This window comes from Hyla sarda, chromosome 10, assembly GCF_029499605.1.
Source record: "Hyla sarda isolate aHylSar1 chromosome 10, aHylSar1.hap1, whole genome shotgun sequence".
Lineage (NCBI taxonomy): Eukaryota > Metazoa > Chordata > Amphibia > Anura > Hylidae > Hyla > Hyla sarda.
Genome location: NC_079198.1, coordinates 99,529,000 through 99,555,633, shown reverse-complemented (window position 1 = coordinate 99,555,633; position 26,634 = coordinate 99,529,000). Strand labels below are relative to the sequence as shown.

At 42.4% G+C, this 26,634-nt stretch overlaps 1 protein-coding gene across 4 annotated transcripts in view; it reads left to right on the top strand.

Moving 5' to 3' along the window:
* The window catches only part of PLCH2 (phospholipase C eta 2), a 768,337-nt gene that overhangs the window by 394,428 nt on the left and 347,275 nt on the right, over positions 1-26,634 (top strand). The window lies entirely within an intron of this gene.

Here is a 26,634-nt window from a genome sequence, read left to right as displayed (position 1 = left end):
ATGTACTACAACATAGCTCTAATATACTTTTATTATTTTTATTTTTTTTTTCATTAAAAAGGTTTAATTTACATTTAAAAACCGGCCACTGAAAAAGGACTGATTTTGGAGTGGCAATCAGTCCTTTTTCAGTTAGGCTGCACTCGCTCCCTGCCTGTCAATAAGACAGGCGGGAGCGAGCGCATTGGCTCCCCGGCCACTGGCTGGGAGGCCACTCCTCCCGCACATCGCCGCCGCCGCCTCGTTGCCTCCGATGTCCCTGCACGCCCGCTGCCCGACTCTGCAGTAACTGCAAGTGTAATGAGGGAACGGGGTATGCGGGGGGGGGGGGGGGGAGGGAGGAGACAACAGGCTAGTGCCGTAGCGGGGGGGGGGGGGGGAACGGGCTAGCAAAAAAAAATAAAAAATAGGATGGTGGGAGCTACCCTTTAATAATATCAGCAATTTATTGTTCTGTTTTATTACTTTTGGTTCTTTATTTTTGTTTTTTTTGCTTTTTTATTAAGTCAACTCTCTTATTACATCAATAATATTTGAACAAGTAGCTGTTCCCAATATGAGTATTCCAATTCTTTTATAAACGCAGAGCGGGGCTGTGCAATCTTCTTGTCAAGTGGCAATGCGGTAAAACAATTGGATGTTGTTGGCTGAGTCTTGAGCTTTTGTACTCCACCGGGAGGATGCATTCAAGGAAAAAAAACGTTCTACCTGAAGAAGCACAAACAAAAGCTTCGAGGAGGCCCAAGCGCTGAACCTGATGAATACGCTTTCCGCTAAATGATCTCAAGGAGTTTGGTTAGATTAGGGCTAAAAGGCTAAACTAAGGTTTTTAGGGCCAGGTCTCTGTAAATCCTAATTAAAGGTTAATGTAAACGCTCAGCGGAGAGTGATATATATCTTATTGAGTTACCGTAACCCCAGCTGTGACCTTTAACCCTATAAAATCTATATCTGGGTTGGTTGCCGGTCATGGATCATCCGTGTTTAATCATAAGGTTGTATCTAGTAATGAGTTTTTTCTTAGATTTACAGTGTTTCACATGTTGGGATGGAAGCTCAAGTAGTCCAGTTATTTGTCTTATTTCCTTGACCTTAAAAAATAAATTTATATCTCACGTGCAAAATAATATGTTTGTCGGTAAAACAAATTGCAACATGAAATACCTACTGCGGTCAGCGACTACGCCAGCTTAAAGCATAAGAAAGTAGAAGAGGAGGGAAACATGGGCTCAGATCTCACTTTCTTTTGATAGGCTAAAACACGAGTTCTTCAAAGGATATTTCTCCAGAAAATTCTCAAGAAATTCTCTTACATTTGACACTCAATACAAATACATAGAACTAGGTTTAACCTTCGTACTTTTAAAGGGGTTATCCAGTAAAAAAATTTTTTTAGATATATATATATATATATATATATATATATATATATATATACACATCAACTGGCTCCAGAAAGTTAAACAGATTTGTAAATTACTTGTATTAAAAAAATATTAATCCTTATGAGCTGCCGAAGTTTAATTGTTCTTTTCTGTCTAAGTGCTCTCCGATGACATGTGTCTCGGGAGCTGTCCAGAGTAGAAGCTAATTCCCATAGCAACTGCACAGAGCAGAATAGGTTTGCTTTGGGAATTTGCTTCTACGCTGGACAGCTTCCGAGACACGTGTCATCAGAGAGCACTTAGACAGAAAAGAACAACTCAACTTCAGCAGCTGATAATTATTGGAAGGATTAAGATTTTTTAATAGAAGTAATTTACAAAACTCTTCAACTTTCTGGAGCCAGTTGGAATACCCCTTTAATTTGGTGGCTGTAAGGTAACATACAGTAGTTTATCAGATTAAATACGGTGTTGATCCAGAGAAAGGCAAAAATAAATGTGTTCTCCATACTAGACATCAATCTTTGCGTCCCAAATATCAGAAAAATCCCTGGATCAAGCTTCCATCTCCAAAAACCTAGAATCCGTAACTTGTTTCACAAAAGACAAGGAAGGGTCCCCTCACCTGCTGACACTGCATGGCACAATCTATAAACATACTAGAGGAACAAGCTGGTAGCCAGTAGTAAAAGTCTTCAGGTTTATTGAGAAATCCAATAAAAGTCCCATGCAAGTGTCAAAATGCAAACAGAGAAATGCTAGACATGACACGTTTCAGGTCACGTGACTGTTCGTCAGAGTATAACTCTGGTGAATAGTCACGAGACTCGAAATGGGTCAAGCATTACATTTCTCTGCTCTATTGTTCCTGTTTGTATTGTGTCACTTGCATGTGACTGATATCTTATTAAACCTGAAGACTATTACTGCTGGCTACGTGTTTTTTTTCCTATCTTGAACTTTTCAATGAGTCAGTCATCACAACATCATGTGTAGAGAGTTCCATGGTCTCACTGCTTTTACAGTAAATAAACCCTCATCTGTGATGATGCCGCTTGTCATGTTAATGGACCAAAGTATAAAGATCACTAGAAAAACTTCTGTTCTGTCAATTCCTATATTTGTACATTGTGGTCAGATCGCCCCCAAAGTCTTCTTTTTCCCCAGATGGAATAACCTTAAATTTGATAATCTGATTTGGTAGGTAAAATTTGTATTGTATCTTTAAAACAGTGTTTCCCAACCAGGGTGCCCCCTGCTGTTGCAAAACTACAACTCTTAGCATGCTTGGACAGCCTAAGAAAGTTGTTCAGTACTACAATTCCCAATGCCCAGAGCTGTTGCAGAACATCTTATTTTATAGCAGACTATAGCACAATCTGTGAGGTTGCAGCATGTGCGGTATACATTCCCTGTCTGCTCCTCTGCCTTCAACATTATTCAGAACATGACTGTATGCTGTAAGCCCATGTTATTCTCCCTTTATATCTCAAAAAAGATATATATGTATATGTATACACTGCTCAAAAAAAATAAAGGGAACACTTAAACAACACAATGTAACTTCAAGTCAATCACACTTCTGTGAAATCACACTGTCCACTCAGGAAGCAACACTGATTGACAATCAATTTCATATGCTGTTTTGCAAATGGAACAGACAACAGGTAGAAATTATAGGCAATTAGCAAGACACCCCCAATAAAGGAGTGGTTCTGCAGGTTATGACCACAGACCACTTCTCAGTTCCTATGCTTCCTAGCTGATGTTTTGGTCACTTTTGAATGCTGGCGGTGCTTTCACTCTAGTGGTAGCATGAGATTGAGTCTACAGCCCACACAAGTGGCTCAGGTAGTGCAGCTCATCCAGGATGGCACATCAATGCGAGCTGTGACAAGAAGGTTTGCCGTGTCTGTCAGCGCAGTGTCCAGAGCATAGAGGCACTACCAGGAGACAGGCCAGTACATCAGGAAATGTGGAGGAGGCCATAGGAGGGCAACAACCCAGCAGCAGGACCACTACCTCCGCCTTTGTGCAAGGAGGAGCACTGTCAGAGCCCTGCAAAATGACCTCCAGCAGGCCACAAATGTGCATGTGTCCACTCAAATGGTCAGAAACAGACTCCATGAGGGGGGGGGGGTGAGGGCCCCGACGTCCACAGGTGGGGGTTGTGCTTACATCCCAACACCGTGCAGGATGTTTGGCATTTGCCAGAGAACACCAAGATTGACAAGTTTGCCACTGGCACCCTGTGCTCTTCACAGATGAAAGCAGGTTCACACTGAGCACATGTTACAGAGTCTGGAGACGCCATGTAGAACATTCTGCTGCCTGCAACATCCTCCAGCATGACCGGTTTGTCGGTGGGTCAGTAATGGTGTGGGGTGGCATTTCTTTGGGGGGCCACACAGCCTTCCATGTGCTTGCCAGAGGTAGCCAGACTGTCATTAGATACCAAGATGAGATCCTCAGACCCCTTGTGAGACCATATACTGGTGCGGTTGGCCCTGGGTTCCTCCTAATGCAAGACAATGCTAGACCTCATGTGGCTGGAGTGTGTCAGCAGTTCCTGCAAGAGGAAGGCATTGATGCTATGGACTGGCCCGCCCTTTCCTCAGACCTGAATCTGATTGAGCACATCTGGGACATCAAGTCTCGCTCCATCCACCAAAGCCACGTTGAACCACAGACTGTCCAGGAGTTGGTGGAAGCTTTAGTCCAGGTCTGGAAGGACATCCCTCAGGAGACAATCCACCACCTCATCAGGAGCATGCCCAGGCATTGTACGGAGGTCATACGGGCACATGGAGGCCACACACACTATTGAGCCTCATTTTGACTTGTTTTAAGGACATTACATCAAAGTTGGATCACCCTGTAGTGTGGTTTTCCACTTTGATTTTGAGTGTGACTCCATATCCAGACCTCCATGGGTTGATAAATTTGATTACCATTGATAATTTTTGTGTGATTTTGTTGTCAGTACATTCAACTATGTAAAGACGAAAGTATTTCATACGATTAGTTCATTCATTCAGATATATGATGTGTTATCTTAGTGTTCCCTTTATTTTTTTGAGCAGTGTATATTACAAGGAGGTAGTTATGTAGCTGTAGGGGCTGGTCGGGGTGGTGACATTACTCAGGGGGTGGGACTAGGCTCAGAGACAAGATCCAGCCAAGCCCTTTGAGATAGAAGAGGATGATTCCTTGTAGAGGGAGGATAGAGGGAGGTGCCAGAGACAACACCACACTAACAATTAAATAACTATACAACCTTCAGGGGTGAATCATGCAAAAGCATACTGAAGCCAGTACAATTTCTGATAACATTATATTAGTAAGTGATTTTTTGGGGGTAATGGTCTTTTATATACTTTTTGATAATACAATTTTCTGATACCGAAATACCCCTTTAAATATCTAAATGTATGGCAAATGCAGAAGACATAGAAAGTACTGACTCAAGTTTTAATTGGGGGCCTATGTTTGCATGATATCTTAAAAAAAATAAATAAAATCTAGTAATAATTCCTACTTGCTACATGCATAATGATTTCCTTCCTTCTCGCTTAGAATAGAAATTGGATATTATACTTTAAATCCCTGCCTCTGCCTACTTATACCCAAATGTGATGATGGAGATTGCACAATAATTGTATACAGTACATTGCCTGAAGGATGATGTCCCTGAGCAGCAGATGTATTATTTATAAAGTATATTTCTAAATCAAAATCTATTTAAAAAAAACTTAGAAGTTTCCATACAGAATGCAAGTTAATTCAATAAATTGTTTACTTGCATTTGACTATTATAACATTATATGGCCACATGATGGTCAATGGCAATTCATAGGCATAGTTTCAAAGGAAACAGAGAGTTTAACATAGATGTCAGAACCATCATTACCAGAGGAAAACCTTGTGTGTGTATGGGTTAATATTAAGAGAGCTATATAATAGACTGATACATGACATGACTATGGGGGAGATTTATCAAACTGTGTGAGAGAAAAAATAAAGTGATTTTCCAACAGCGACCAATCACAGCTCAGGTAACGAGCTCTGGTGAAGTGACACAACTTATCAAGCTTACATTGGCTTGATAAGATGTGTCCTGTTAACCTTTCTTAGGATTTTTAAGCATTTAGGACCTGCTTTCTAAACCATATCTTTTAAGATTGTAACCCCTGCAATTCAAAGTCTCATTGACTAATGTGCTGTTCTTGGCATATTTCAACAAAAGAATGAACGTGTTCCTTCTTTTTCCATAATTCAGTTCCACATCGGAGGTTCTGCTACAGAAGTGGCAGGAGTAAAGTGCAGCATGGAGTTTACCTACCACCTCTTTCTCTACCTACTTGACAATTCACCCTATAAGACAAACCCCAAACTGACCAATGGTCTCTACTCTGAACAAGTGTAAGGCGTAGTGAGGTCAAACATAAAAAAAACACCAGTACGTAAAGTCAGGACACAAAGGGTGAATTAAGGAACAGAGCAGGGCGCAAAGGCAGGTGCACAGCAAACAGATAAACAAACAAAAAAAGGCAGGCCAATTCAGAACCAAAAAGTCATTCAGTACTAAATAACTAAGCAAAGGGCTAGTCAGGGAACAAGAGAATAGGAAGAAAAAAAAGATGAAGAATAAGGAAACGGTAGAAGATGATGAGAAGATGGTATAACAAATACTGGTATTAGGATCTAGTACAAGAATAAATAACTCTATCACAAACAATGCACTGAAATAAGCCTGTGACTTAAATACACCACCCCAGGAGGGTGCGGACACCAAGGCTGGAAACCATTGGCTTGTCGTCCATGCCTTCTGATGGGTTAGGGCACCGACATAGCAACAAACAATGCCACAGATGAACAACAGAGGCAGACATGCCTGTTTCAGGAAGATTTGAAAGTGTGCACTGAACAGCAGAATCCAATTGAGATCAATGAGATTCTGCTGCAAGCGGATTATCTCTCAGAATTAATTTTGTAGTGTGTATAGGCCCTTAGATTCCTTGATTTTTACTATGGGCTTCAAAAAACCAACGAAAGGAAAGTGAAGATGTTGCTTATATCAACCAACTAGATTACAATTGTCATTTTCTTCTCTACAATATTATATCCTGATTGGTTGCTATAGAAAAAAGTTTAGCTTTTCTATTATATTACTTTTCTTATGTAAGTAAAGACCTTTGCAAAAAAAAACTCTAATGCCTGTGAATGGGAGCAGCCCCAAAGGTTTCTATAAATGATAATAGGTGCCAGGGCCGGTAAGTCCCTTTACTTGTCGAGTTCAGTGATTGCTTTAGAGATGTATTTTCACGCTCCTCGCTTTTAGATTTGATTGGAGTGCAGAATAGGCCAGACTGACAGCGCTCAACAATAAGATGTCCAGCCTCACAAGGGATTATACCTGGTCTTCCTGGAGATTGCAAAGTCACTGGATGATAGCTGTCAAGGTTACACTTGTTGAATCAAGAAAATCTAGCAACCAAAATTCAGGAGAATTTAGTATATCTTAGACTTAATGGGCCATTAGACATAACAGTCAGCCCCTATGAAGTCTGAAGTGGCTGTCTACAGGGAACACGAGATTGCAGTCACCAACTCAGAAAACATGTTGTCCTTCATTGCTTTGCTCCGAGAACCTACCAATGTACAGTATAGGAATTTAGTATTAACAGATGGACCTAAAAAGCTTTAGAGTGCCCCCAAATCTTTGTGAGGCAGATGAACAGGTCTTCTCACATCACCCATGAGCCATAGGATTGGGAGACTAGAGTATCATGACTCTAATAGAGGGAGAAATCTCCACTTTGTCATTGTAGGTTTAAACACCTTTCATCCCATAGTAAAACTACCATAGTAAAAACAAGTTTGTTGAATAATACAATGTGTGGTCTATTAAAGGTGTACTCCACTGGCAAGCGTTTGGAACTAAATGTTCCAAACACTGTTTTTGCGCTGCGGGGGTCGGCCATGCCCATCGTGACGTCATGGCCATACCCCTTCAATGCAAGTCAATGGGAGGGGGCATAACAGCCGACCCCCGCAGCAAAGCAGCATTTAGAACATTTAGTTCTGAACGATTGACAGTGGAGTACCCCTTTAAAGTTAATAACTGGAAACAGAATTATTTGTATGGCCAACCTTGTCTGAAATGTCTTCTTTCTCCTTATTTCCGAGCCTCTCGCTTTATCCTTTGAACTGATCTCTCATTATGAGCAATTTGTGCACTTGATATAATATGTAATATTAAGACGAATATGTCAGAGACTTTTGTTGTGATGATAGGATTTTCAGCATGTAAAAGGTTGACTTGTCAGATACTATGAATCATATTAGATGCCTGACAAATTCTTTTGAAGACTCAAATCAAATATTTAATATCATTCCGGAGCCTCAAATTGCATTTCTAAGACTACAGGTATCGGTGTTTCACATCTTTGCTTTAATACACAATGCAAGTTTACACTGATTCCAGCTACAGATGACAATCCAGATCTTCAGAGAATGCCGGATGAAGACCACCACGGCTGCTGGGACACAGAATTTTTCCCCCGGAGAGCAAAGAATCTGCAGATGTGACTTTTCCAAGGCGGTGCATAGGAGGCATGCCCTCAAATCCTGTTAACAAATAACAGGATTTGCGTGCTTACTTCCCACATACCGTTTGGAAACTTTACCTCGCTTCATACCGGGATTAGATCCGACTGTCGACACGCAAGCCCAAGAACCGGAGGTCATTGTTTTACAACAAGAAGTTTACTCATGTTAAAAGTGGCTTTTATTGCAGGTTTTGGAAATATGTGTATGTGTTATATGATGATATAATAAAGACATGCATGAGAAAGGAGAATTAAATGTATGTAGGTGCTGGATCTCACCTCCAAATTACAATCCAAAATTGTGGCACAATTAAGCCCCGTTCTTCTCCCTGAAAAAATTAAAGAGGTACTCCAGTAGAATTTTTTTTTTTTAATTAACTGGTGCCAGAAAGTTAAACAGATTTGTAAATTACTTCTATTAGAAAATCGTAATCCTTCCAGGACTTATCAGCTGCTGCATACTACAGAGGAAGATGTAGAGTTCTTTTCTGTCTGACCACAGTGCTCTCTGCTGACACCTCTGTCCATGTCAGGAACTGTCCAGAGCAGGATAGGTTTGCAGTGGGGATTTTCTCCTGCTCTGGAAAGTTCCTGACATGGACAGAGGTGTCAGCAGAGAGCACTGTGGTCAGACAGAAAATAAATTAAAAAAGAAAAGAACTTCCTCTGTAGTATACAGCAGCTGGAAGGAATAAGCTTTTTACATAGAAGTAATTTACAAATCTGTATAACTTTCTGGAGCAAGTTGATTAAGAATTTTTTTTCCCACCGGAGTACCCCTTTAATGCCCCCCCTCCCACCTTTCATAAGCAAATCTACACAAGCACTACTGATTTGTGGTTCGGTTACCAAGGCAGTCCTATTTCATATACTTAATTGTATATTCTACCTGCTAATCTAGATTTGTAGATATGAGTCCATTCACACAATAGGAACAGTACTATGCTGTAGTTACTAAGGCATCCCAAGAATGAGGCGCCTTAGGTCTCCCAGTCATAAAGAAATTTCCCCACCAACAATGTGGACGTGTGACCCCATGCTCTTGGGGGCAATGAGGTTCTGACACTTGGACTCTTGCTAATCTAGCTGGCAGGCCATACATTTGATAATCCTGGTTAAGCTGATCCTATGATTATATGTCATGAAATTCACTAACATATACCTGCTATTAAACTCACTACCATAACACAGAAATTGTATAGGTTAGAAATAATTTGTGCACTTATAAGGGATCGTTCACACATGTACATTGATCCAGTGCTACCTCTGATGCATTACATCCTGCATCTCCTTCTGGAATGGGGCACTGCGCAAAGCTATGGGCATGCTGTATGCATTGTTTTTAGATCCAGTGCAACCACACTGGAGGAAAACTATGATGTATGGACATATGTAAATCCAAGATCAACAAATGACCAATTCTCTTTATGTTAAGGAAATCTGTCATCAGTGTCACCTGCACCAAACTATTTGCACAGACAGGTAGTGCAGGTGACACTGATGACAAAGATACTTACCTGGTCCCATTCCATGCTCTTGTTGACCTACAATCTCCCGCCGTATCTTCCGCCCCGGGACCGACTTGTAGCATGGGCAGAGTTTTGTGACGTCACTGCTGCTGCTTCTCTGCTGGGTCCCGCCGCTATCAAACAGCGGCAGTGATGTCACGAAGCTTTTGCCCATGCTCCAAGTCAGCCCTGGGGCGGCATATACAGCGGAAGACTGAACCAGAGCACGGAACAGGACCAGGTAAGTATGGTTGTCATCAGTGTCACCTGCACTACCTGTATGTACTGATAGGTTAGTGCAGGTGACACTGATGATAGATTTCCTTTAACAATAACATTTTCATTTAATAGCTACAAGCAGAGATATTGAAAACCATAGAATGAATACACATAGTAAATTAGGAAACTGCAGAGCATTTTATTATTATTTTTTATAATAAATACACTTTATAACTTAAAACCAGTAAACCCATTGCCCCTACGTTAGCTGTGCTTAGAAACATACAGGCGGCCGTAAATCTGTATGCTGATGATGGCTGCTGAGGTGTCTACAGTAATGGCTGGGGTAGAGATGTATGAAAACCATATAAAGAGAAGCGACGCGCTTCTACTATACCATAACGACTGCTTAGATTTACTTCTCCTTAAAACTTTGGCCTCATCTTGTATGCGCTGCTCTGCTTGATCCTTAGAACTGTGTGTGAGATTATACTTCTGCATGGCTGGTATCATCCCTCATCGCATCATGTATCATTCTCAATGGCGATATGCATGATAGACAAAGTAAATTGTGATTCATGTTTTCCCATTTGGGACCTCGATGTGCAGAGGTGTATGATCATCACCGGGAATGGAAACTGCAACTTTTTTCCTATTGCATATAGATGAAAAAAAAAATGTATCTTTCTCTCCATCTCTCTCTGTGTCTCATTGAAACTAAATGTTCTAAGGATCGCAGTTGACTAAAGTGTACGATTGTGAATAACATGTAATCTGGAACTGAACACATAAGAAAAAGAATTACGGAGCAGCTCAACAGTTCCAGGAGATCAGACATGTAACATCGCGGTCAGGCGGTGGGAGGACGGGGAGGCTGAGATGTTATGGGGGGAATCAGACGTCAGGGCCACAGCCGCATCGCACTCTTTGGTGCTTCGTCAGGCCCCTGGGGCCTGACAAAGTAGTGTTGCTCGCGAATATTCGCAATTCGAATATTATTCGCGAATATCGCATATTCGCGAATTCGCGAATTTCGCGAATATAGCGCTATGTATTCGTAATTACGAATATTCGTTTTTTTTTTTTCTTCACAGTACACATCACAGTGATCATCCCTCTCTGCTTCCAGCTTGTGTGGTGTAAAGAAGGCTCTAATACTACTGTGTGAGACTGGCGTGCGAAAATTCGCATATGCTAATATTCGCATATGCGAATATTAGCATATGCGCATATGCGAAAATAAAACGATAATATACCGAATATGCGAATATTCGCGAATATATGACGAACATTCGTCCATATATTCGCGAATATTCGCGAATTCGAATATGGCCTATGCCGCTCAACACTATGACAAAGCACCAAAGGGTGCGATACGGCTGTGGCCCTGACGTCTGATTCCCCCGTAACATCTCAGCTTCCCCGTGCGATACGGCTGTGGCCCTGACGTCTGATTCCCCCCCCTAACATCTCAGCCTCCCCATGCGATACGGCTGTGGCCCTGACGTCTGATTCCCCCCGTAACATCTCAGCTTCCCCGTGCGATACGGCTGTGGCCCTGACGTCTGATTCCCCCCGTAACATCTCAGCCTCCCCGTGCGATACGGCTGTGGCCCTGACGTCTGATTCCCCCCGTAACATCTCAGCTTCCCCGTGCAATACGGCTGTGGCCCTGACGTCTGATTCCCCCGTAACATCTCAGCCTCCCCGTGCGATACGGCTGTGGCCCTGATGTCTGATTCCTCCCGTAACATCTCAGCCTTCCCGTGAGATACGGCTGTGCCCCTGACGTCTGATTCCCCCCGTAACATCTCAGCCTCCCCGTGCGATACGGCTGTGGCCCTGACGTCTGATTCCCCCCGTAACATCTCAGCCTCCCCGTGCGATACGGCTGTGGCCCTGACGTCTGATTCCCCCCGTAACATCTCAGCCTCCCCGTGCGATACGGCTGTGGCCCTGACGTCTGATTCCTCCCGTAACATCTCAGCTTCCCCGTGCGATACGGCTGTGGCCCTGACGTCTGATTCCTCCCGTAACATCTCAGCCTCCCCGTGCGATACGGCTGTGGCCCTGACGTCTGATTCCCCCCGTAACATCTCAGCCTCCCCGTGCGATACGGCTGTGGCCCTGACGTCTGATTCCCCCCGTAACATCTCAGCCTCCCCGTCCTCCCACCGCCTGACCGCCATGTTACATGTCTGATCTCCTGGAACTGCTGAGCCGCTCCGTAATTCTTTTTCTTATGTGTTCAGTTATTCACTTGTCTTATCTCAGCGTGAAGCACCACCTATATTGATCTTTAGACTCATAGCATTAAATCAGCAGCATATGCTTACACTTTAGGTAGGAATCATAACAGTGCCGGATATCTTTTTCTGTTACTCTATTGTGGAACAACAAAATGTAATCTGTGTTCTGGCCTCCTTTGTTGAATGAAATACTGAAATAATGCAATTAAAGGGGTACTCCGTTGGAAAACTTTTTTTTTTAATGAACTGGTTAAACAGATTTGTAAATTACTTCTATTAAAAAATCTTTATTTTTCCTGTACTCTTTAGCAGCTGTATGCTACCGAGGAAATTCTGTTCTTTTTGAATTTTTTTTTGTCTTGTCCACAGTGCTCTCTGCTGACACCTGTTGTCCGTATCAGGAACTGTCCAGAGCAGGAGAAAATCCCCATAGTAAACCTATGCTGCTCTGGACAGTTCCTGACACGGACAGAGGTGGACTGTGGACAAGACAAAAAAGAAATTCAAAAAGAACAGAATTTCCTCGGTAGCATACGGTAGATTTTTTAATAGAAGTAATTTACAAATCTGCTTAACTTTCTGGCACCAGTTGACTTATAAAGACTTTAAAAAAAAAAAAATTTCCACCTCCACCGGAGTACCCCTTTAAGTGATATATAAAATCACAATGTGGCACCAGCCTCTTCAGGTCCAAATCTCACTAGTGATTTCACCACGTACATACAGTAATACCACGTCTATTGTTACTTAAGTGGTTGGGAATATTTACTGTATATTTAACTCCTTATCAGCATGGTGATTTTTGGTAATGTCATTCTTGTTTTTCGGTTTTCATCCCATTCCTGTGTTTTTTTTCATGGGTCTGTATGATTATGGTGATCTCAAATTTATATTTTATATTTAATTATTTTTTACATATTGTTTATATTTTACTACTTAGAAAGAAAAAAACTGTTTTGTGTTACCTTAAGCTGAGACTCTTCAGCTTTTTGGGGAACATATGACTTTTTGATAATTTCTTTTCATGTTTATATTTTTCATGTTTATATTCATTGCCTAATATATATTATTCCTCCAAACCATTAACCTGCCAAAAGTACATGTGTATTTATAGTATAACATTTATTGTAATTTTTTTTTCCAAAAGAAGGTTTGGTACTGTAAGCTTCATGGACATATCAGGGCACTTAAATAGGTCTTATTTGTCTGCACTTTTTGCATTGTACTATATCATTCATTGTCTAAATGCCGTACATACATAGCAAAACGAGGCCGACCTAAGGCTTGGTAAGCCTTAAAGGGGTAGTCCAGTGGTGAAAAACTTATCCCCTATCCTAAGGATAGGGGATAAGTTTGAGATCGCGGGGGGTCCGACCACTGGGACCCCCTGCGATCTCTCTGTACGGGGCCCCGGCTCTCCGCCGAGATAGCGGGTGTCGACCCCCGCACGAGGCGGCGGCCGACACGCCCCCTCAATACATCTCAATGGCAGAGCCGGAGATTGCCGAAGGCAGCGCTTCGGCTCTGCCATAGAGTTGTATTGAGGGGGCGTGTCGGCCGCCGCCTCGTGTGGAGGTCGACACGCCCCCTTCCCGCGGGCTGTCGGGGCTCCGTACAGGAGATCGCAGGGGGCCCCAGTGGTCGGACCCCGCGCGATCTGCAACTTATCCCCTATCCTTAGGATAGGGGATAAGTTGCTTACCACTGAGTCACCACTGGACTACTCCTTTAAGTTATTACCAAGAAAAGAAACATAAAGACAAAATGATCTAAATAAGAATACTGTAGGTGTTCCATCAATGTTTAGTCTCTCTATCTCGACAAGATGATCCCTTGGCTTGTTAGGAAGGGCTACATACTGAAGGTCTGACTAAAGACTGGAATGGTGGGGTCCCCAATGTAAGTCCTCCATGTTTGTAAATGGGAATGTTGTTATGTTTATGCTGATTGACTTTGATCTTTCTCAAATACTGTATTATAATATAAGTTGACACCGATATAAATATCATCAATAATACATGTAATTGGTTCTGGCCATCACCTTGGTGCATCGTAAATTATTGTACAAACTGTACGCTGGAGTTTTAATATACTAACGTGACCTGAACTCTTTTTCACATGTAATCATTTTTTTGTATCGTAGTAATAAAACTTTGCCATATCATCTGTAATATAAAAACAAGTCCTTACTTGGTAGGTTCCTCTTAAAGGGGTACTCCGGTGGAAAACTTTTTTTTTTTAAATCAACTGGTGCCAGAAAGTTAAACAGATTTGTAAATTACTTCTAGAAAAAAAAATCTTAATCCTTCCAGTACTTATTAGCTGCTGAATATTACAGAGGAATTTATTTTCTTTTTGGAACACAGTGCTCTCTGCTGACATCACAAGCACAGTGCTCTCTGCTGACATCACGAGCACAGTGCTCTCTGCTGACATCTCTGTTCATTTCAGGAACTGTCCAGAGCAGCATATGTTTTCTATGAGGATTTTCTCCTACTCTGGACAGTTCTTAAAATGGACAGAGATGTCAGCAGAGAGCACTGTGCTCGTGATGTCAGCAGAGAGCTCTGTGTTCCAAAAAGAAAATAATTTCCTCTGTGGTATTCAGCAGCTAATAAGTACTGTAAGGATTAATATTTTTTTAATAGAACTAATTTACAAATCTGTTTAACTTTCTGGCACCAGTTGATTAAAAAAAAAAGTTTTCCACTGGAGTACCCCTTTAAATGTCCCCACTAACATCCTCTAAGTACATAATTTATGCAAACTGCATTACAATTATCTTTAATAATAGACATATTATGGTAGCATGATGGCTTCTTTAAAGTTTTCCTATATTTCTATTTGAACCTAATACATGAAGAGACATTAATGGTCACTTTCATGTTTTATGAAATGAAGCGGCATAATAGCATTTGTTAGGATAATAACCTATTGGCAGATGTAGTTAGCTGTTTGAGGATGTGAGTGTGCGGTGGGAGGTGGGAGACAGTCTTTGTTTCTCTATGATCTCACATCCCACAGGTAATCTCCAGCCATTTTAGCAGCTGTCTCTTGAATGAGATACATCCCTCTGGTGCTCATAAAGCCTTTGCTTGTTTTCCTAGTGTTTATCTCACTGCAACTTATTAAACAGAAGAGCATTAAGATGCAGGATGGAATAAAATAGCCATTGACAAGTAGCTGTTTAATATTTGGGTTATCACAGGTAGCCCGCCGCCGCCATGACTGCCCTGCAAGCCTGACACTGTAGCGTGCAATCCCTAGCTGTTATGGCCCCTGGGATATTCTCTTTATATGCACCGTGCAGCTTAGACGCCACTTGTATCTTTTCGACTGTTGGACCTGCTTAGATGACGTAGTCCTGAATTACACATGGGTTAGCGTCATCGACACCGTTTCCTAGGAATGTTTCCTTTACTTGGTTTGACCGGATATGGAGGACTTGAGTTCCATCAGAAGTCTCAGCCCTGAGGAAGGTAAGGGAGCAAATACCCTTTAGGAATTAGACATTAGTCTGGTAAAAGATCAGAAGCAATATTGCATAGTATTATTTATGGTGCTTAAAGGGGTACTCCGCCCCTAGACATCTTATCCCCTATCCAAAGGATAGGGGATAAGATGTCAGATCGCGGGTGTCCCACTGCTGGGGACCCCCTGGAATCTCGGCTGCAGCACCCACCTCAACGGCTTCCGGCAACGCTGGAGGCTTCAGATCCCGACCACGAGAGCGAAAGAGCGTGACGTCGCGACTCCGCCCCCGTGTGAGGTCACGCCCCGTCCCTCAATGTAAGTCTATGGGAGGGGGTGTGACGTCTATGGGAGGGGAATTTTTTTGCGTGTACGCCATTGACCGTGCGGTTTAATTAATGATATATTTTTATAGTTCGGACATTTAAGCATGCGGCGATACCACATGTGTTTATTTTTTATTTATTTAAACTGTTTAATTTTTTTTATGGGAAAAGGGGGGTGATTCAAACTTTTATTAGGGAAGCGGTTAAATGACCTTTATTAACACTTTATTTTTTTTTTACTTTTTTTTGCAGTGTTATAGGTCCCATAACACTTTTTTTTTGCAGTGTTATAGGTCCCATAGCCGTTAGCTGTCCGGGCATGCTGGAAGTTGTCGTTTTGCAACAGCTGGAGGCACCCTGGCTGGGAAACACTGAAATAGACAGTGATTTACAGCTCCCAGCAGCTGACTCTTACTTTTATATGTAAGGATTTGCTTTATCTATATTACGGATGTAGAGAGTGAAAAAATGGGGTTTGTTGAGAGCGCTCCTGTGTGACGATGGCGGTCAAATGAAGCAGAGGTCTGAGCCGGCACTTACGCAGAACTAACTTTTATTGCAAAAAGAAGTCAAACAGGTAAAACAGGACAACGCGTTTCGGCACTCACTGGCGCCTTCCTCAGGTCCACAATAATAGGTTTGTGTAGTCCTGGATGAAACGCATTGTCCTTCTTTACCTGTTTGACTTCTTTTTGCAATAAAAGTTAGTCCTGCGTAAGTGCCGGCTCAGACCTCTGCTTCATTTGACCGCCATCGTCACACAGGAGCGCTCTCAACAAACCCCATTTTTTCACTCTCTACATCCGCATCATTGTCCGTCTCCCTCGGGAATACAGAAAACAAGGGGTGAGAGCTGCAGACTGTCACAATCTTCATCTCTTCCTACCCCCCCCCCCCCCCCACCACCATACCTCAGAGGCCCCACACACCTCTGTGCGCAACGTCTTAAAGGACAGTACGTCACCTTGGGTATTGGTGGCGGGTATCGTCTTCATCCTTTTTTCTAAGAAATACTACACAGGGAGCGCCCCGTTGTGTTTTCTCCTCCTTTTTCCTTTATCTGTATTAGTTATCTACTTATTTATCTTTAATCCTCACTTTTTCCTATTTTTGGATGACATTTTGGTGGCTTTAGAACCAATTACCAGGTTTCCATAGAGTTACGGTCTTAAGATACAATGGTTTCAACATACAATGGTCGTCCTGAAACCGATTAATATTGTAACTTGAGGGACCATTTGTATAGGAAATTGGGGTGCAAACATCTACCATTTGCTCCTGTGTTGGCACTTCCCAGCTCAGCAGTAGTACCCATTTTCCATTCCTGCTTTGATGCCCCCAATTCTCTTTTCGTCCTTGACTAAATGCAATAAGAATTCTTAACGTCGGTCGGATGTCAGAGCGCGATGTGCTGATCTATCAGTGTATTCACAAGTATAAATTGGATCCGGTGTATTGTATAGTCAGAGATAACAGTGTGAGGAACACAAATGAGCTGATAGGGAAGAACACCTTTCTATTCTCAGATAAGAACGGGACGTTGTGTAATAGATAAAACCAAACTTAGAACATGGCAGCAAAGACGTGTCCTTCCCAATGCTTCCTCTGTCACTCTTTCCATTGGTTGTTTTTTTTTTTCTTTTCTGTTTGTTTTTTTATTCGTACAAAAGAAACTAACTTTGAAGGGGAAACTGGGACACGTGCGAATAAATGAGGACAGGTTGCCTGTATTTTACTAGATAAATGCATTTCCAGGTTACCTTGACAAAGAAATATGGATCGATATTGTAGAAGGAGAAATTAGCAATTGGGTTAGATTTTCCAGCGAGGCGTTGTATTAATGTAAATCATATTTCATCGGAGCTGTGAATGTGTGCTGCTTATAAATAGTAGCAGGCTGACAGCGGTGGAAACACAGGTCCTCTGGGTACCTACCGTACAGGTACGAGTCATCAGCGCCGAGCCTGCGGGGGCTCTCACATTTGCCTTTTGATGCAGTTTTTGATGCGCTCTCTTTGAAAGCAAGGAGTGGATAGTAAAGAAAATGAATATATGAAAGATTTTATTTAGCTTTTTTTTTTCTTTAATTCACTAGTTTAGGCTTCAAATGCTGCGTCAACTGCATGAAACGCACATAGAAAACAGAAGAGGAAAAAAGACGGGGTGCTCTCTCGTATGCTGTCGTAGGATAGGAAATAGGGGGGGGGGGGGAAATGAGGAACCCACCACCTCACCAAGTGTGCCGTACCGACCTGCTGAGGGGATGCAACAGTGTAAGCACAACACTGTTGGGAGGTGTGGTTAGTAGTAAGTAATTGCAGTATGCAGCTCTATCTCCCCTGTCCGTATCACCTCAGACCGCATCTCTCTTATCCTTCTGTGGACCTGATGAAGGCGCATGTAAGCGCCGAAACGCGTTGTCCTTTCATTTTCTAATAAATTGTCCTGTGCTACACGTGGAGTCCGTCCTTATTCAGCAGGAGCGCTCTACACAACTCCCCAATTGTATCTGCCCTTTCTCCATGAAATACACATGTGACAGCATCTGCAGCATATTCTCTAGAGCTTTGCTTATTGGGGGAATAAAGTTGCTGTACAGAGGCACCATACTTCACTTTAGGGACTCTAGTGCATCTCCAGCTGTTGCAAAACTACAACTCCCAGCAAGCCCGGACAGCTTTTCACTGTCCCTTCCATGGACTGAAGTGTCAGCAGAGAGCACTCTGGTCAGACTGGAAAGAACTACACAACTTCCTCTGGAGAATACAGCAGCTGCTAAGTACTGGAAGGATTAAGATTTTTAAATAGAAGTAGTTTACAAATCTGTTTAACTTTCTGGCACTATTGGATTTTAAAAAAAAAATTCCCCTCCAGTATACCCCTTTAAAGTGTAGCTCCCACCTATTGCCCCTGCCTATTGCCCATCTATCCCTAACCCCCTCCCTGCCTTAAACATTTTTTTTTCTATATTAAAAAGGCATTTTTGTCTGCCTGGTAGTGTGCTCACTACCAGGCAGACTCCCCCAGCAGGCACCACGTCACTGATGCCTGCTGGGGCCGACACTTCCGCCATTAGTTCACCTATACAAGGTGCCTCCAGCTGTTTCACCACTTCAACTCCCAGCTTACCCTGACATCTATTGGCTGTCAGGGCATGCTGGGAGTTATAGTGGGTAAACAACTGGAGGTACGCGGTGGTGAAAACAGCTGCCACACATCCCACTCCCCCGAACACAACCCGCTTCCCCCCCCGAAAAAGAAAGTGAATAAAGTGTAGGGCAGTCCTACCTCACACCGGGAGCCGGGGCCGGCGTGCGAGGCCAGGGAGCCTGCGTGCATCCTCTTCATTCAAAGCACTCGCTCCCGCCTGTATGATTGACAGGCAGGGAGCGAGCGCAGGCTGAATGAATTAGGACCGATGCCCGGCCAGCATTGGTCCGAATTCATGCGTGACGTCACGCCAGCCTGCAGCCGGCGACTAGGAGGGAGACCCCCTAGTGGCCGGTTTTCAAATGTAAATTAAACAATTTTAATGAAAAAAAAATTCATGTATATGAGAGATATGTTGTAATACATAAGTACTACAACATATCAAAAAATAAGTTTGGTGACAGTGTCCATTTAATGTACTGCATGAATGGAGATTTTTTCACACTTTGGTTAACCCTTCCCAATATGGCCAGTAAGGGAAAATAAAACACTATGAAGGGTTCCTAGCCTTCCCTAATGCATGGCAGCATATGAGCACCTCCCGCCGATGGATGGGAATGCCCCATTATTTATTATTAACCTGAGAGAGCGATCCATAGAATTGTAGCTGGCATGTTCATTATCTGCTCTGTCAACTCTGCGGATTATCAGCAAAGTGAATTGTTTAATTTGGCAGTAAAATGGCATGGATGATATATGGTGGACGGTACATCAACATGATCCTGCTGGTGCTGATCTCCGGGGGAAAACACTTCCATCAGCAGTCATTTACGCTTTTTCAAAGACATTTACAGCCCATTATTGGTAGCTGTGCAACATTTACACACAACTGAGTAAAGGATCTTAATAGGGAGCGGAAATGGCTGTTTACATGCAGAAGTATTGACTACCGGGTGTTGTATACAAATTATGTGCAAGGTTATTGATTGGAGATTTAAAGGGCCCCTGCATCCCAATGTAAAATCTCTAACACCAATCTTGTGCCCCCATACTGTATACTGTATAGACCAGTATTAACCAAGCAGGGTGCCTCCAGCCGTTGCAAAACTACAACTCCCAGCATGCTGGGAGTTGTAGTTTTGCAACAGCTGGAGGCACACTGTTTGGGAAACACTAGTATAGACGCATGGGTAAAGGATTATATTGTTTTACTGTTTAACCCTCCTGCCGCAATATTCATTGGAGACTCTTCACTGCCACCATTATGAGCATTATCCCAAATTTCATACCATTACTCATTTGAGACCTGCCCAAAGGAAACTAAATTGAAAATGAAGTCTATTCTGCAGGCATCATGTTATAGATTTATAAAGTTGTTGGGGGGAAATTATGAATAACTTGTTATTTATTGATCTTATTTCCTGCTGATTCTGGGCTTTAGTCCAGTGGGCGGTCCTTATGAGTGGTTGGCAGCTAATGACTGATTAGGACTGCCCAGTGGACTCCTAAGCCTAGAATGAGCAGGAATTAAGAAGAATAGAATACTTCAAGGTGGAAGGCTGCCAATCACTGAATACGATGTGCAGATATGGAGTCTGGGTTGCCCGGCAGGGCTAGCCAGATGTCCAGTGGAAATCCGACTTGATGGCTAGGTTGGCGCACGCCCAAGGTAGACACAGATGCGGTGTGGAGTTTAAAGTATTTATTTCAGGTGTAAAACAACTCGTTTCGATGGGGCACCACTCTTCATCAGGGGTGCCCCCTCGAAGAGAGGTGCCCCCTCGAAATGCGTTGTTTTACACCTGAAATAAATACTTTAAACTCCACACCGCACCTGTGTCTACCTCGGACGTGCGCCAACCTAGCCATCCAGTCGGATTTCCACCGGACATCTGGCTAGCCCTGCCGGGCAACCCAGACTCCACATCTGCATACCGTTTCCAGACCGCTTGCTAAGCGGGACCGATGGCCGGCTGCCTCCCGATATACTTATTCAAAGTGCGCATCAGTGTTGTGCCTGCTCGCACGACAGAAAAAGGTGAGCATCCTTTGATTTCTCTTAAAATAACCTAATCTCGATATACTACACCATTGGAGTGCCATCTCCCCTTTTTTTTCTCCCTAACTGAATACGACCGCCCACTGGACTCATAAGCCCAGAATCAATAGGAATATAGATCAATAAATTACTCAAACATGGAAGGCCCCAATGATTGATAAGGACCACCCACTGGACTTCTAAGACCAGAAAGAACAGCAGTTCTGATCAATAGACTACTCAAACACAGAAGGCTGCCAATCACTGAATAGGACCGCCCACTGGACTCCTAAGCCCTGAATCAACAGGAATATACAGAAGATTAATAGACTACTCAAACATGGAAGGCCTCCAACCATTAATTAGGACTGCCCACTTGACTTCTAAGACCAGAAAGAAAAGAAATTTAGATCAGTAGACTATTCAAACACGGAAGGCTGCCAATTACTCATAGGGATCACCTACTGGAATCCTAAACCCAGAATGTGCATGAATTTGGATCAATAGACTACTCAGCAGACTGTCAATTATTAATTAGAACCGCCCACTGGACTCCTAAGCCGGAATTTTAAGCATTATACTACAAGTTCTACTAAATCTTTTCCCAAAAAACTGTATATCAATCTACTCTGCTCCCCCTGCTCTATAACATGACACCTGCAGAATAAACATCATTTAAATGTGACAGGTTCCCTTTCAATGAAATAACTGAACCCCCCTTAATATCATTTGGATTTCAATTTTAAATAGCATAAATCTGTTATATTTCCTATCCAAGAGAGCTATGAGGGGCACATGGCTCCGCGTATCCTTCTGCGCCCTGAAAGGATTTTTACTGACCTTTTTGTCTAATTTACACCAGTGTTTTAAAAGGCTGTTCAAACTGTGCTGTAATAACCTGGCAGGATGAACTTTATAGATAGACTTGCAGTTTTGGGTATTGACATAAGCTATTGTGCCGATGCATAAATGCTGGCCAAATAACCCTTCCAGGCTTGTAGAAAATGTTATATTTATAGTGGAATAAATGTTGTTTTTCATTATTATTTAAGATTGCAGGATCATATTTTGTGAAGTTTTTCTTAATGCATTTTAGTGTAGGAAAAAATCTTTATTTTTAGAATTAGTACGTTTTCTTATAAGTCTATGTGACATGATTATGTCTTGTGTGTTCTAAATTAGTCAATTACATAGTAATTAAAAGGGTAATCCTGTAAGACTAGGGGTTAACGGGGTATTCTAGGAAAAAACTTGGCTCCAGAAAGTTAAAGAGATTTGTAAATTACTTCTATTAAAAAATCTTAATCCTTCCAATAATTATCAGCTGCTGAAGTTGAGTTGTTCTTATCTGTCTGGCAACAGTGCTCTCTGCTGACATCTCTGCTCGTCTCGGGTACTGCACAGAGTAGAAGGGGTTTGCTGTGGGGATTTTTTCTACTCTGAACAGTTCCCGAGACACGTGTCATCAAAGAACAACTCAACTTCAGCAGCTCATAAGTACTGAAAGGATTAAGATTTTTTAACAGAAGTAATTTACAAATCTGTTTAATTTTCTGGAGCCAGTTGATATATATAAAAAAAAAAGTTTTTTCCTGGATAACCCCTTTAACTATCTGATCGCGACCGACTGCTAGGACCCCCTATGACCTCCACAATGGGGCCCTGTTTCTTAGAGAGAGCTCATGCTGTAGACAGCATGCTCTTTATTCATTTGTATGGGAGCACCGGACATGTAAACGGCCAGCTATCTCTCTCTCATAGTCGGGGCCCTGTTCTGGAAATCGCAGGGGATCCCACAGTTGGACCCTCCCTCAATCAGAAACGTATGCCTTATCCTGTGTATAGGGAATAAGAACACTTTTACTGGACAACCCCTTTAAGGGTAGTGTTGAGCGGCATAGGCCATATTCGAATTCGCGAATATTCGTGAATATATGGACAAATATTCGTCATATATTCGCGAATATTCGCACATTCGTAATATTCTCATTTTATTTTCGCATATGCGAAACTTTGTGCATGCGAAAATTCGCGTGCGTGAAAATTAGCATATACAAAAATCCGCATATGCGAAAATTCGCATATGCTAATTTTCTGATATGCGAAAATTCGCACACCAGTCTCACACAGTAGTATTAGAGCCTTCTTTACATCACACAAGCTGGAAGCAGAGAGGGATAATCACTGTGATGTGTACTGTGAAAAAAAAAAAAAAAAAAAAGAATATTCGTAATTACGAATATATATATCGCTATATTCGCGAATATTCGCGAATTTGCGAATATGCGATATTCACGAATAAAATTTGTATTGCGAATATTCGCGAGCAACACTATTTAAGGGTATATATGCACTTCTGTTGAGTGTACGCCATATCCTCATACAGTTGTATTGCAGCCTAATATAACTTCTAACTTGACTGAGCTGTAATTTGGCACACAACAAAAGTCTATGTGGTCATACTTAAAGGGGTAGTCCAGTGGTGAAAAACTTATCCCCTATCCTGAGGATAGGGGATAAGTTTGAGATCGCGGGGGGTCCGACCGCTGGGGCCCCCCGTGATCTCTCTGTACGGAGGCCAGGCTCTCCGGCCAGATAGCGGGTAGTGTTGCTCGCGAATATTCGCAATTCGAATATTATTCGCGAATATCGCATATTCGCGAATTCGCGAATTCCGCGAATATAGCGCTATATATTCGTAATTACGAATATTCGTTTTTTTCTTTTTTTTTTTTCTTCACAGTACACATCACAGTGATCACTCCTCTCTGCTTCCAGCTTGTGTGGTGTAAAGAAGGCTCTAATACTACTGTGTGATACTGGCGTGCGAACATTCGCATATGTGAAAAGTAACATATGCTAATTTTCGCATATGCGTATTTTCGCGTATGCTAATTTTGTATAGGCTAATTTTCACATATGTTAATTTTCGCATACGCGAATATTCGCATATACGAAAATAAAACGAGAATATAACGAATATGCGAATATTCGCGAATATATGACGAATATTCGTCCATATCTTCGCGAATATTCGCGAATTCGAATATGGCCTATGCCGCTCAACACTAGTGTCGACCTCCGCACGAAGCGGCGGCCGACACGCCCCCTCAATACATCGCTATGCCAGAGCCTGAGATTGCCGAAGGCAGTGCTTCGGATCTGCCATAGAGTTGTATTGAGGGGGCGTGTCGGCCGCCGCTTCGTGCGGAGGTCGACACGCCCCCTTCCCGCAGGCTGTCGGGGCTCCGTACAGGAGATCGCAGGGGGCCCCAGCGGTCAGACCCTCCACGATCTCAAACTTATCCCCTATCCTTAGGATAGGGGATAAGTTGTTCACCACTGGGTTCACCACTGGACTACTCCTTTAAGTGGGGGAGATTTATCAAAACCTGTCCAGAGGCAAAGTTGTCCAGTTGCCCATAGCAACCAATCAGATCGCTTCTTTCATTTCTCAGAGGCCGTTTCAAAAATGAAAGAAGCGATCTGATTGGTTGCTATGGACAACTCAGCAACTTTTCCCCTGGACAGGTTTCATATGGAGGCATGTTTTCTTTTTGTTACGTCGAATATAGAGGATATCCTCTCATAGACGCATTACTAAAGGAGGATACTGCTGTAAGGGTATGTTCACACTACTGATTGTGAACGGAATCTCCGCTTGCGGAATTCCGCGAGTGGAGATTCCCTTCTGGAATAATTCGGCGGTAGGACCGCGCAGCACTGCGCCGTCACCATTGACGGCTATGCAGTGTTCGCGGACTTCAGTGCAAAGAATGAACATGTTCTTTCTTTGCGCGGAACAGTGTGAACGGGTGTGAAAGGCAGCCTGATTGGGAAATACCGGTCTATGGCTTTGTAGTACCAAATATTAGGCACTTGCAGATTACTGTATGTGCGCATAGCTTTCCTGTGTGCATTAGGGCTAAGCCGAATTGTAATATATGATCTTCAATACTAAATTTATTGCCTATACTGGTACCATCTGTACAATCTCCTCCCAAAATTGTGGTTTACAAAATAAGGCCGAAATTTGAATGGACTTCTCAAGACAGATATCATTCTCTGCTGCCTTCCCCTCATCTGCCAATATATAAATTCACCCTGTTCAGACATTCTAATTAGTGTTGAGTACGAATATTCGTAATGCGAATTTTTATCGCGAATATCCGCACTTGGGCAATTTATCCGCAATATGCGAATTTTGCGAACACAGGAGGAATAATCGTCAATATATTCGCAAAATACGGCGAATTCGAATATGGCCCCTGCCGCTCATCACTAATTCTAATGCCAATAGGCAAATGTCTATAGGTGAATGCAGCATCCCTGGTAAAAGTGCATCCCTGGTATTTCGTAGAACACACCAAATAATTAAAGCCTTTTGAATTTCTTTTTGAATTTCCTTTCTGTCTGACCACAGTGCTCTCTGCTGCCACCTCTGTCCATGTCAGGAAGTGTCCAGAGCAGGAGAGGTTTGCTATGGGAAATGGTTCCTGCTCTGGACAGTTCCTGACATGGACAGAGGTGTCAGCAGAGAGCACTGTAAACAGACTAAAAAGATATTAAAAAAGAAATGAACTTCCTCTGTATTATATAAGTACTGGAAGGGTTAAGATTTTAAATAGAAGTAATTTACAAATCTGCTTAACTTTCTGGCTGTCTAGTCCTTAGTCATGACTAAGGACTAGACAGTCCGAAACGCGTCGGTGTGTTTTTTTTTTTTTTAACCACACAGGGTGTTTAGTTTTTTGATTTTAATATGGACTGAATACATTTTGTACTTTTAAAATTTACAATATTTTTTTTGGGAGCTGGAACTTTCTCTGCTACGGTTTATATATATACCAGGACACCGGCTTGGCTCCTTCTCCGGGCTTCCGAACTAATTCCTACGAGTGTTAGTGTTGAGCGGCATAGGCCATATTCGAATTCGCGAATATATGGACGAATATTCGTCATATATCCGCGAATATTCGCATATTCGTAATAGTCTCGGTTTATTTTTCGCATATGCGAATATTAGTGTATGCAAAAATTAGCATATACGAAAATTAACATATTCAATAGTAACACTGACCGAAACTTCGCATATGTGAAAATTAGTGCATATTCGTAACTTTCCGTTTTATTTTCGCATATGCAAAAATTCACATATGCGAATAATTTGTTATGCGAAAATTAACATAAGCGAAAATTCACAAATGCGAAAATTATTATTAGCAAAAATTAGCATATGCGAAAATTCGCTCGCCAGCCTCACACAGTAGTATTAGAGCCTTCTTTACACCACACAAGCTGGAAGCAGAGAGGGATGATCACTGTGATGTGTACTGTGAAGAAAAAAAAAAAAAAAAAAAAAACGAATGTTCGTAATTACGAATATATAGTGCTATATTGGCGAATATTCGCGAATATGCGATATTCGCGAATAAAATTAGCGTTGCGAATATTCGCGAGCAACACTAGTCATGACGGACCCCATTCACTTGCATGGGGTCTGTCGGTGACCCGGTAATTTTACAGGATTTTAGCAGAGAAAAAAATAGTGCTTCTGGTCGGATTGCCGAAGGAACAGCAGAGTCCGACGGCCATGTGAACGAGGCCTCAGTCCTGAAATGATCACGAGCAGCAATATACAGTTCTCCTTCTCTCCCTCAGCAGACTTCATACTGTT